The following is a 7900-nucleotide window of genomic DNA, read 5'->3' as shown; positions in this document are numbered from 1 at the left end:
AGAAATCTGACAAGAATTTTCACTTTTATGAAAATAGCATTTGGTGTTTGTTTTGCTGCAGTGAACTATATACAGAGGGCAATGCACTGAGCAGCAAGAGTGGGGCCACCGAGCTCCTTCCCTGAGAAGGAACGCTCATCAAGGCGCCATAGTTTGGAACCGTGTGTAAGCATCTATGCTCTTTTTAAATTCAAGTACAGTGTAGTATTGGTTTCAGGAGTAGAATTCAGCGATTCATCGTGTAATACCCAGTGCTCATCCCAACAAGTCCCCTCCTCAATGCGCATCACCCATTTAGCCCACTCCCCTCCAGCAACCCTCAGTTCTCTTAAGAGTCTCTTAATGGTGGTTTGCCTCCCGCTCTGTTTTTATCTTATTTTTCTTTCCCTATGTTCATCTACTTTGATTCTTAAATTCCATACATGCAAGACATCATATTTGTCTTTAACTTACTTTGCTTAGCATAATACATTGTAGTTCCATCCATGTTACAAATGCCAAGGTTTCATTCTTTTTGATGGCTAAGTAATATTCCATTATATATACATTCCATTTTATATCTATATAGACACGCACCACATCTTCATTAATGTGCACATTTGGGCTCTTTTCCATAATTTGGCTGTTGATACGCTGGTATAAACATTGGGGTGCATGTACCTCTGGCATTTTTTTATTCTTTGGATAAGCAAAAAATACATAACATTTCATGAATTTGCTTGTCATTCTTGGGCAGCAGCCATGCTAATTTCTCTTATTTCAATTTTAGTATATGTGCTGTCGAAGCAAGCACTCTATTTTGTACATCCATTAGCAAAATACACCCCAAAGTATCAGAAAAGCCTAAGAGACTATTTTTTATTTCTGAGAACACTTAAATTTTTCCATATAAGCTAATGGTAATTGCTTCTTCACTTTACACTCACTATTCAGCTTACAGAGGGTTCCATAGGAATGCAGTGCTTTCAGATAGCAGGGGAGACCTGTAAAAATGATTTTGAAAACCACAGCAAGGAAGAAAGTTGTCTTGTGGTACAGTCTTGATGCCAGTGTTGCAAACAAAACTATGCATTTTTCATGTGTCTTGTGTTGCCCAGCACTTTATGAATGCCTTCACTATGTGTGAAGATTAGATAGCCTGAGTCTCTAAGGCAACCCAGAGAAGCATTCTTTCTGCAGCCCGGGTGCAGGGTGAGAACCTGGCCTTGCAGTCACATGGTGCAAGCATGAGACCTGGGAGAGAAGTCAACACTTTTCTACAGGGGGGAGTGGGGGCAGTGTTGAGCCAAAACAGCAGCAACGGTTTCCTCATCTGCTAACTGCCTTAGTTTTTGACACTTACCTTTGAGCCGGTGCTCCAGCCTTAACAATTAAAATATCTCATCCCTGGGGCGCCTGGGTGGCTCAGATGGTTAAGCGTCTGCCTTCGGCTCAGGTCATGATCCCGGGGTCGTGGGATCGAGCCCCACATCAGGCTCCCTGCCCCGCGGGAAGCCTGCTTCTCCCTCTGCCTCTGCCTCTGCCTCTCTCTCTCTCTTTCACGCTCATGAATAAATAAATAAAACATTTAAAAAAAAAATCTCATCCCTTTATAAGAATATGTGGCTGTAGCAGAGTAAGCACAGGAGAGTGATAAGAAATTAGGTATCCTGTATCGGGCATGTGGTGTGTTCTGTTTTATTCAAAATGAACAAGGTGAGGATGCTTTTCGTGGTTTCTGTTAAAAACATTGTACTAAACGCCTAGGCAGTGCATGGAGGTTAACATATGTAAAGATTGGAAAGGAAACTGGCAGGCAGCATGGATGATACTGGTAACAAACTTGCAGTCAGTTTAAGGATGGATGATGTGTTAGTAAATGGCTAAAACCTATTTGTGTATAATAGCTAGTAAAAAAATTTTATCCGTGGTACTATCAAGGAAATAGATTTAGAACTATACCATTTTGAGGGCTCATGGCAGGCTCACTTGGTACAATATGGAACTCTTGATCTCAGGGTTGTGAGTTTGAGCCCCAGGTAAGGTGTAGAGATTATAATAAAAGTTTTTTTTAAAGCTTATTTGAGAGAGCATGAGCAGGGAGAGAGGGAGAGGGACCAGCAGACTCTCCACTGAGCACAGAGCCCGACCTGGGGCTAAATCCCAGGACCCCTGAGATCATGACAAGGACAGTCGCTTAACAGAGCCACCCAGGTGCCCCATTTAATAACAAAATCTTGTGTGTGTGTGTGTGTGTGTATACATATACACACCATTTTCAAAATCTGGGCAGAAGCAAAACTATTGAAAGGTATTAAAAGAAAATGGAGGTTTTCATGTTAATGGATATTGAGGCTTGTCAATTCATCTATTCAAATTAAGTTCAATAAAAAATTGAAAAGTTTTGGGTTTTGTTTTTGGGGTTTTTTGTTTTGTTTTTGATGAATCTTAGAAAAGGGAGAAGAGATGTTAGAAGTTTGATGAAAGAAAAATGTAGGGGCGTCTGGCTGGCTTAGTGGAGCGTGCGACTCGATCTTGGGTTGGGAGTTTGAGTCCCACGTTGGGTATAGAGAGTACTTAAAAAAGAAATGTAAAATAGTTGTCTTGGAGAATGGGAAAACAAATGTACCAGGGAAATAAAATGGCCAGGAAGTAGAGCATTGGGTTTAACCAGGACTTCGGCGGCTGAATTCAACAGAAGAAAAGTGCAAAGGTATTAAAAGTGGGCGCAGGGGCCCCTGGGTGGCTCAGTCGTTAAGTGTCTGCCTTCAGCTCAGGTCGTGATCCCAGGGTTCTGGGATCGAGCCCCGCATCGGGCTCCCTGCTCGGCAGGAAGTCTGCTTCTCCCTCTCCCACTCCCCCTGCTTCTGTTCTCTCTCTCGCTATGTCTCTCTCTGTCAAATAAATAAAATCTTTAAAAATAAATAAAGTGGGCGCAAAGTTACCGTTAACAGTAATGTTCCCAGCATCCTCTCCCCCTGTCCCCACCCAGAGATGGATCCTGATCAGCCAAAGCCAGTACGAGCGTAACATTCTCTGCTGAGTGGAGTTGGTGCGTTACACATTTACTTGGAGTAGAAGTATTGATTGAAGGGGGCTAGAAGAAGGTGAAGTGTGGTGCACCTAGACATGCTTAACCTTGAGATGTGCAGTGACTGGTAATGACAAAGTTTTTGGGTGATGGTCATGTGAGTGGAAGATGGGAGAAGGAAGAAAACATTGGAAGTGAAAATGTCAAAAATAGACCATGCTGTTCAAAGGATTTCTGTGTGTTAAAATTGCTGCAAGTGATGGTAGAAGTAGTGGGCATGAGAAGCTGGTGCTGGTGATTCTGGAGTTAAAAATCTTCAAGAAAGGCTGCTTAGATAATGGATTTAGTCTAAAAGCATGGGCTTCAAAGAAGGTTGAGCTTTTTTTTTTTTAAAGACTTTATTTATTTGACAGCAAGAGAGGGAACACAAGCAGGGGGAGTGGGAGAGGGAGAAGCAGCCTTCCCGCGGAGCAGGGAGCCCGATGCGGGGCTCGATCCCAGGACCCTGGGATCATGACCTGAGCTGAAGGCAGACGCTTAACGACCGAGCCACCCAGGCGCCCCGGAAGGTTGAGCTTTTGAGGGCTTATGAAGGAGGAAAATGGTTTAGAAGTGGCAGTAGTGTGATCTAGAGGAAACTTAGACCACCACCAGGAACCCTGCTGCTTCTGGTGTTAGGGAAGAAAAGCCTCTGAAAGGGCTCCCAGGCAAGTCTGTCCTAGAGGCCGAATAAGAAAGTGAATGCAAATGTTCGCAGAAGAGGCTGGGGACAGAGTTCCAGATGGCACAGTGGAAGGTTTGGGCAGGGAGCAAACATGGGCCAGATTTGTGGAGTTGGAGAGAGCGAATTGCTGACCGGGGGGAGCTTGAACATCTGGTAGGGACAGTTTAACCAGAAAGTGTCACACAGGACAGGCTTAGTGCTGAGGTTCTGCTAGTGGAAGGGTTAATCTGACACTTAGAGGGGTTAGGTTGACTTGTGGCTGGGGAAAGAGCAATCAGATTAGGAACTCAGCCTCTCGCTTCTCTGAGTGGTACTACAGGTAGAGGAGGGCTTGTTTATATACCTTCAGTCTGGCCGCCTGTTTATAAAGCTACAAATAATTAAAGTGAGTAGACTGTTAACCTGCACCATATTCACATCTTTTTTTTTTTTAAGATTTTATTTATTTGAGGGGCACCTGGGGGGCTCAGTCATTAAGCATCTGCCTTCGGCTCAGGTCATGGTCCCAGGGTCCTGGGATCGAGTCCCGCATCGGGCTCCCTGCTCTGCAGGAAGCCTGCTTCTCCCTCTCCCGCTCCCCCTGCTTGTGTTTCCTCTCTCACTGTGTTTCTGTCAAATAAATAAAATCTTAAAAAAAAAAAAGTGTTTTTTTTGAAAGAGAGAGCATGAGAGCGGGGAGGGTCAGAGGGAGAAGCAGACTCCCAGCTGAGCAGGGAGCCCGATGTGGGACTCGATCCCAGGACTCCAGGATCATGACCTGTGCCGAAGGCAGTCAACTAACCAACTGAGCCATCCAGGTGATGTTTTAGCACCTCTTCTAGGCTTAGGCAGCTAGCTCTACCACCCTCCTGCGCTTTAATTCCTCTGTGCTGAGGAGCTGATAGGGAACCTGGATTATCTTTAAGTAAAATGATTTTCATTTTAGAAATAATACTCAGGGTGGGGGGGGGCGGGGAACCAGTTTGACCAGAAAAGAAGTGACCAATGTGGACACTGTTGCAGAAGTCCAGTTAAATGATGAAACCTGTATCCTAGATCTGGCAGTTGGGAAGAAGGTCAAATTTGAGATATTTTCAGGAAGGGAGCTGACTGAGCTATGTGACTACCTGGATGTGGGGATGAGGAAGAGGAGAAAATCCAGCATGATTGCAGGACACTGACGCAGGTGGTGCCATTTGCTGGAATAGAGAATGCACAAAGGGATGGGGTTTTTTCAGTTTGAAATGTCTGGTGTTTGAGGTGCCTATGGGGAATCTATTTGGGAAGCAGATTTGGAACTAAGGAGTGAGGTGTAAGCTGAGGTGAATGCTTGACACTCAGGTGGCTTTTTGAAAGCTGTAGTCATGGATGAAATCCTATCAGTCAAGGAGCGTCACTTTGGGAACAAGACCAAGGATGTAAAAGTGATGGCCAGAAAGAGATGTAAAAAGAAAGGGAGGGCATCACAATCCTAGAGCACAAAATAGGAAATTATTCATTTGGCATCAAAACCAAGAAGTCCAAGAAGGTTAAGGTGGGCAAGTGTCCACTGGGCTCAGCAACAAGGAGACTACTAGCAAGAGCAGCAGTGGAAACGGTGGGTGGACCCCAGGCTGCAGCAGAAGCAGGTTGAAGGGCTGATGTTCCCACAGCCTCCCATCCCAGTAACAGCCAGCCCAGCCTTCTAGGTCCCAGCCGCAACCCTGAGAGTCCATCCTGACTTCATCTTTTTTTCTCACACTCCACATCCAATGAGTCTACAAATCCTGTTGATTCTGCCTTTGAAACAGAGCCTGACCACTTCTCACCAACTCCCCCAGCATGGGTCTAGGCCTCTGCATCTCACCTGGATTATCAGTCTCCTAGATGAACTCCCTGCTACCCTACTTTCCACCCTCCATCTCTCTGCTGTAGTCAGTTTTCAATATAGCAGCCAGGGTCACTTAAGCAGAAGCCTCCAGAGGCTTCCAGTCTCACTGGAGCAGAAGCCTGCTTCCTACAGGAAGCTTCACAATGTACCCCCACCTGTCTCCCATTTTCTCTGCTCTACCCCTGCTTTCCTCCAACCTCAGAAGCTGCCTTTTCCAGACACACCCCAATCTCAAGGCTTTTCCCTCTTGATGGGAAGACAGTTTCCCCAGTGAAACCAATGGCTATCTCTCTCAGTTCTTTCAAGTCTTTAACTAGGGAGGCCTTCCCTGACCACTGTTTAAAATAGCAGCCCCTCCCCATGGCCAGATCTCCCAACCTCCGTACCTGCTGGACTTTTCTCCGTGCATATCCTCATCTGCTAATTCTGTACTTCCTTGTTACTCTTAGTGTTTGAGATTTTTGTTTTGTTCACTGCTGCTGTATCCCAGCATCTGCAGCAGGGCTAAAAGAGTAGAGCGAGAGGTCAAAAAATACGTTGAAATGGGATGAAGAAAGTGAAGGCTGCCTCTGGAAGGGCAGGTTTGTTAGTGTGACCATGTAATTTACATATTAGCCAAATAGGATGCTCTAGGGAGTGAAGGGATGTGGTTATCAGTTATACTGGGCTGAAAGGACTACCCTGGGCAACATGGACGTTCTGGTCACTCTAAAGATAGATAAATTGGAGGGAAGGGTTTTTTAGAATGAGACATGTTTGTAGGAGGGAAAAAGGAGCCAACCAAGAAGACAGCTTTAGGGTAAGCTTCGGCAAAAGGGTAAGCTTTAGGGTAAGCTTCGACAAAAGTCCTCATTTTATCATGTGCATAAAATGTAATTTTCATAAATCATTTGAGACACCAGGAGGGAAAGTAGTTTGGAGTCAGAAAACCTGAGTTGGAGTTCTGTCAATGAAACTTGACCTTCCAGAGCCTTGGTATGGAGCTACCACATAAAAGTCAGTACTGAACTTTGAAGTAGCTCTTAAAGTAAGATGTAGGGACCATCCACAAGAAAATGAACAGATTTTCTTGGATCCCACCTTCAAACTGCCAAATCCAAGTGCATGGGAAGAGCCTCAGAATGAGCCTTTTATATCTTTAGAGATAACAGAAATTATTTCTTGAAGTTCTTGTGAGGATTAGGTAAGACCTGACATTTGGTTAGTGCTCAGTAAATGTTGGCTGTTACTATTACAGGAATATTGTAAGGATCAACTGAGATAATAGTTGTGAACATTGTAAACTGAAATGATGGGGAGCCTGCTTCTCCCTCTACCTCTACCCCTGCTTGTTCTCACTCTCTCTCTCTGACAAATAAATAAATAAAATCTTAAAAAATAAAGTGCTAAAGAAAAAACCATAAACCAAAAATCCTACATCTGGAAAATCACAAAAATAAGTTCCATATGATTCCACTTATGTGAGGTACTTAGAGTAGTCAAACTAGAGGCAGAGAATAGAATGGCAGAAATGGGGAGTTATCATTTAATGGACATAGAGTTTCAGTTTTGTAAGAAGGAAAGAATTTTGGAGATGAATGGTAGTGATGGTTGCACAGCAATATTGATGTACTTAATGTCACTGAACTGTGTGCTTTGAAGTGGCAATTAAGATGGTAGGTTTTATGTGTTGTTTTTTTTTTTAAACTTTATTCATTTGAGAGAGAAAGAGCACAAGCAGGGGGAGCGGAAGGCAGAGTGAGAAGCAGCCTCCCCACTGAGCAGGGAGCCTGATGCAGGACTTGATCCCAGGACACTGAGATCATGACCTGAGCTGAAAGCAGTTGCCTAACCATCTGAGCCACCCAGGCGCCCCAATTTTATGTGTATTTTACCACATTAAAAAAATTGGGGAAAAAATGATGGGAAAGATATTGAATAAAGATGTAAGAAAGAAAGAGTACATTGGAAACAAAACATTTTAGGGTCTTGCAGTGGTTGTCAGTTTTATAGAAAAAGAAGTTAGATGTCCAAGGAAGAAAAACTAGTAGAAACAACTGATACTTAAAGGCCATTTTATGAGTCTTTGTCATTTGTATAACGTCTTTTCCATTTTTGTGAAAATATCATATAACAAGGTTCATGTGCTTATTGGATAATTTTTGGAATGCATATTTAAATTAAAAACTTGGGGGCACCTGGGTGGCTCAGTCAGTTAAACGTCTGCCTTCAGCTGGGGTCGTGATCTCAGGGTCGTGGGATCGAGTCCCACATCAGGCTCCCTGCTCATCAGGGAGTCTGCTTCTCCCTCTCCCTCTGCCACTCCCCCTGCTGTGCT

The 7900-nt window shown here is 44.1% G+C and overlaps 1 non-coding gene across 1 annotated transcript; it reads right to left on the bottom strand.

Moving 5' to 3' along the window:
• Nucleotides 1-691: 691 nt before the first annotated feature.
• LOC123860662 (U6 spliceosomal RNA) lies at nucleotides 692-793 on the bottom strand. Its single transcript, XR_006794783.1, has one exon. It is a non-coding gene; the product is annotated as a U6 spliceosomal RNA (small nuclear RNA).
• Between the last annotated feature and the right edge of the window lie 7107 nt (nucleotides 794-7900).

Source organism: Mirounga angustirostris, unplaced genomic scaffold (assembly GCF_029215605.1).
Source record: "Mirounga angustirostris isolate CCGP_5_RB_7025 unplaced genomic scaffold, mMirAng1.0.hap1 SCAF_4, whole genome shotgun sequence".
Taxonomy (NCBI): domain Eukaryota; kingdom Metazoa; phylum Chordata; class Mammalia; order Carnivora; family Phocidae; genus Mirounga; species Mirounga angustirostris.
The sequence above is the reverse complement of the archived record's forward strand: the minus strand, read 5'-3'. Positions and strand labels throughout refer to the sequence as shown.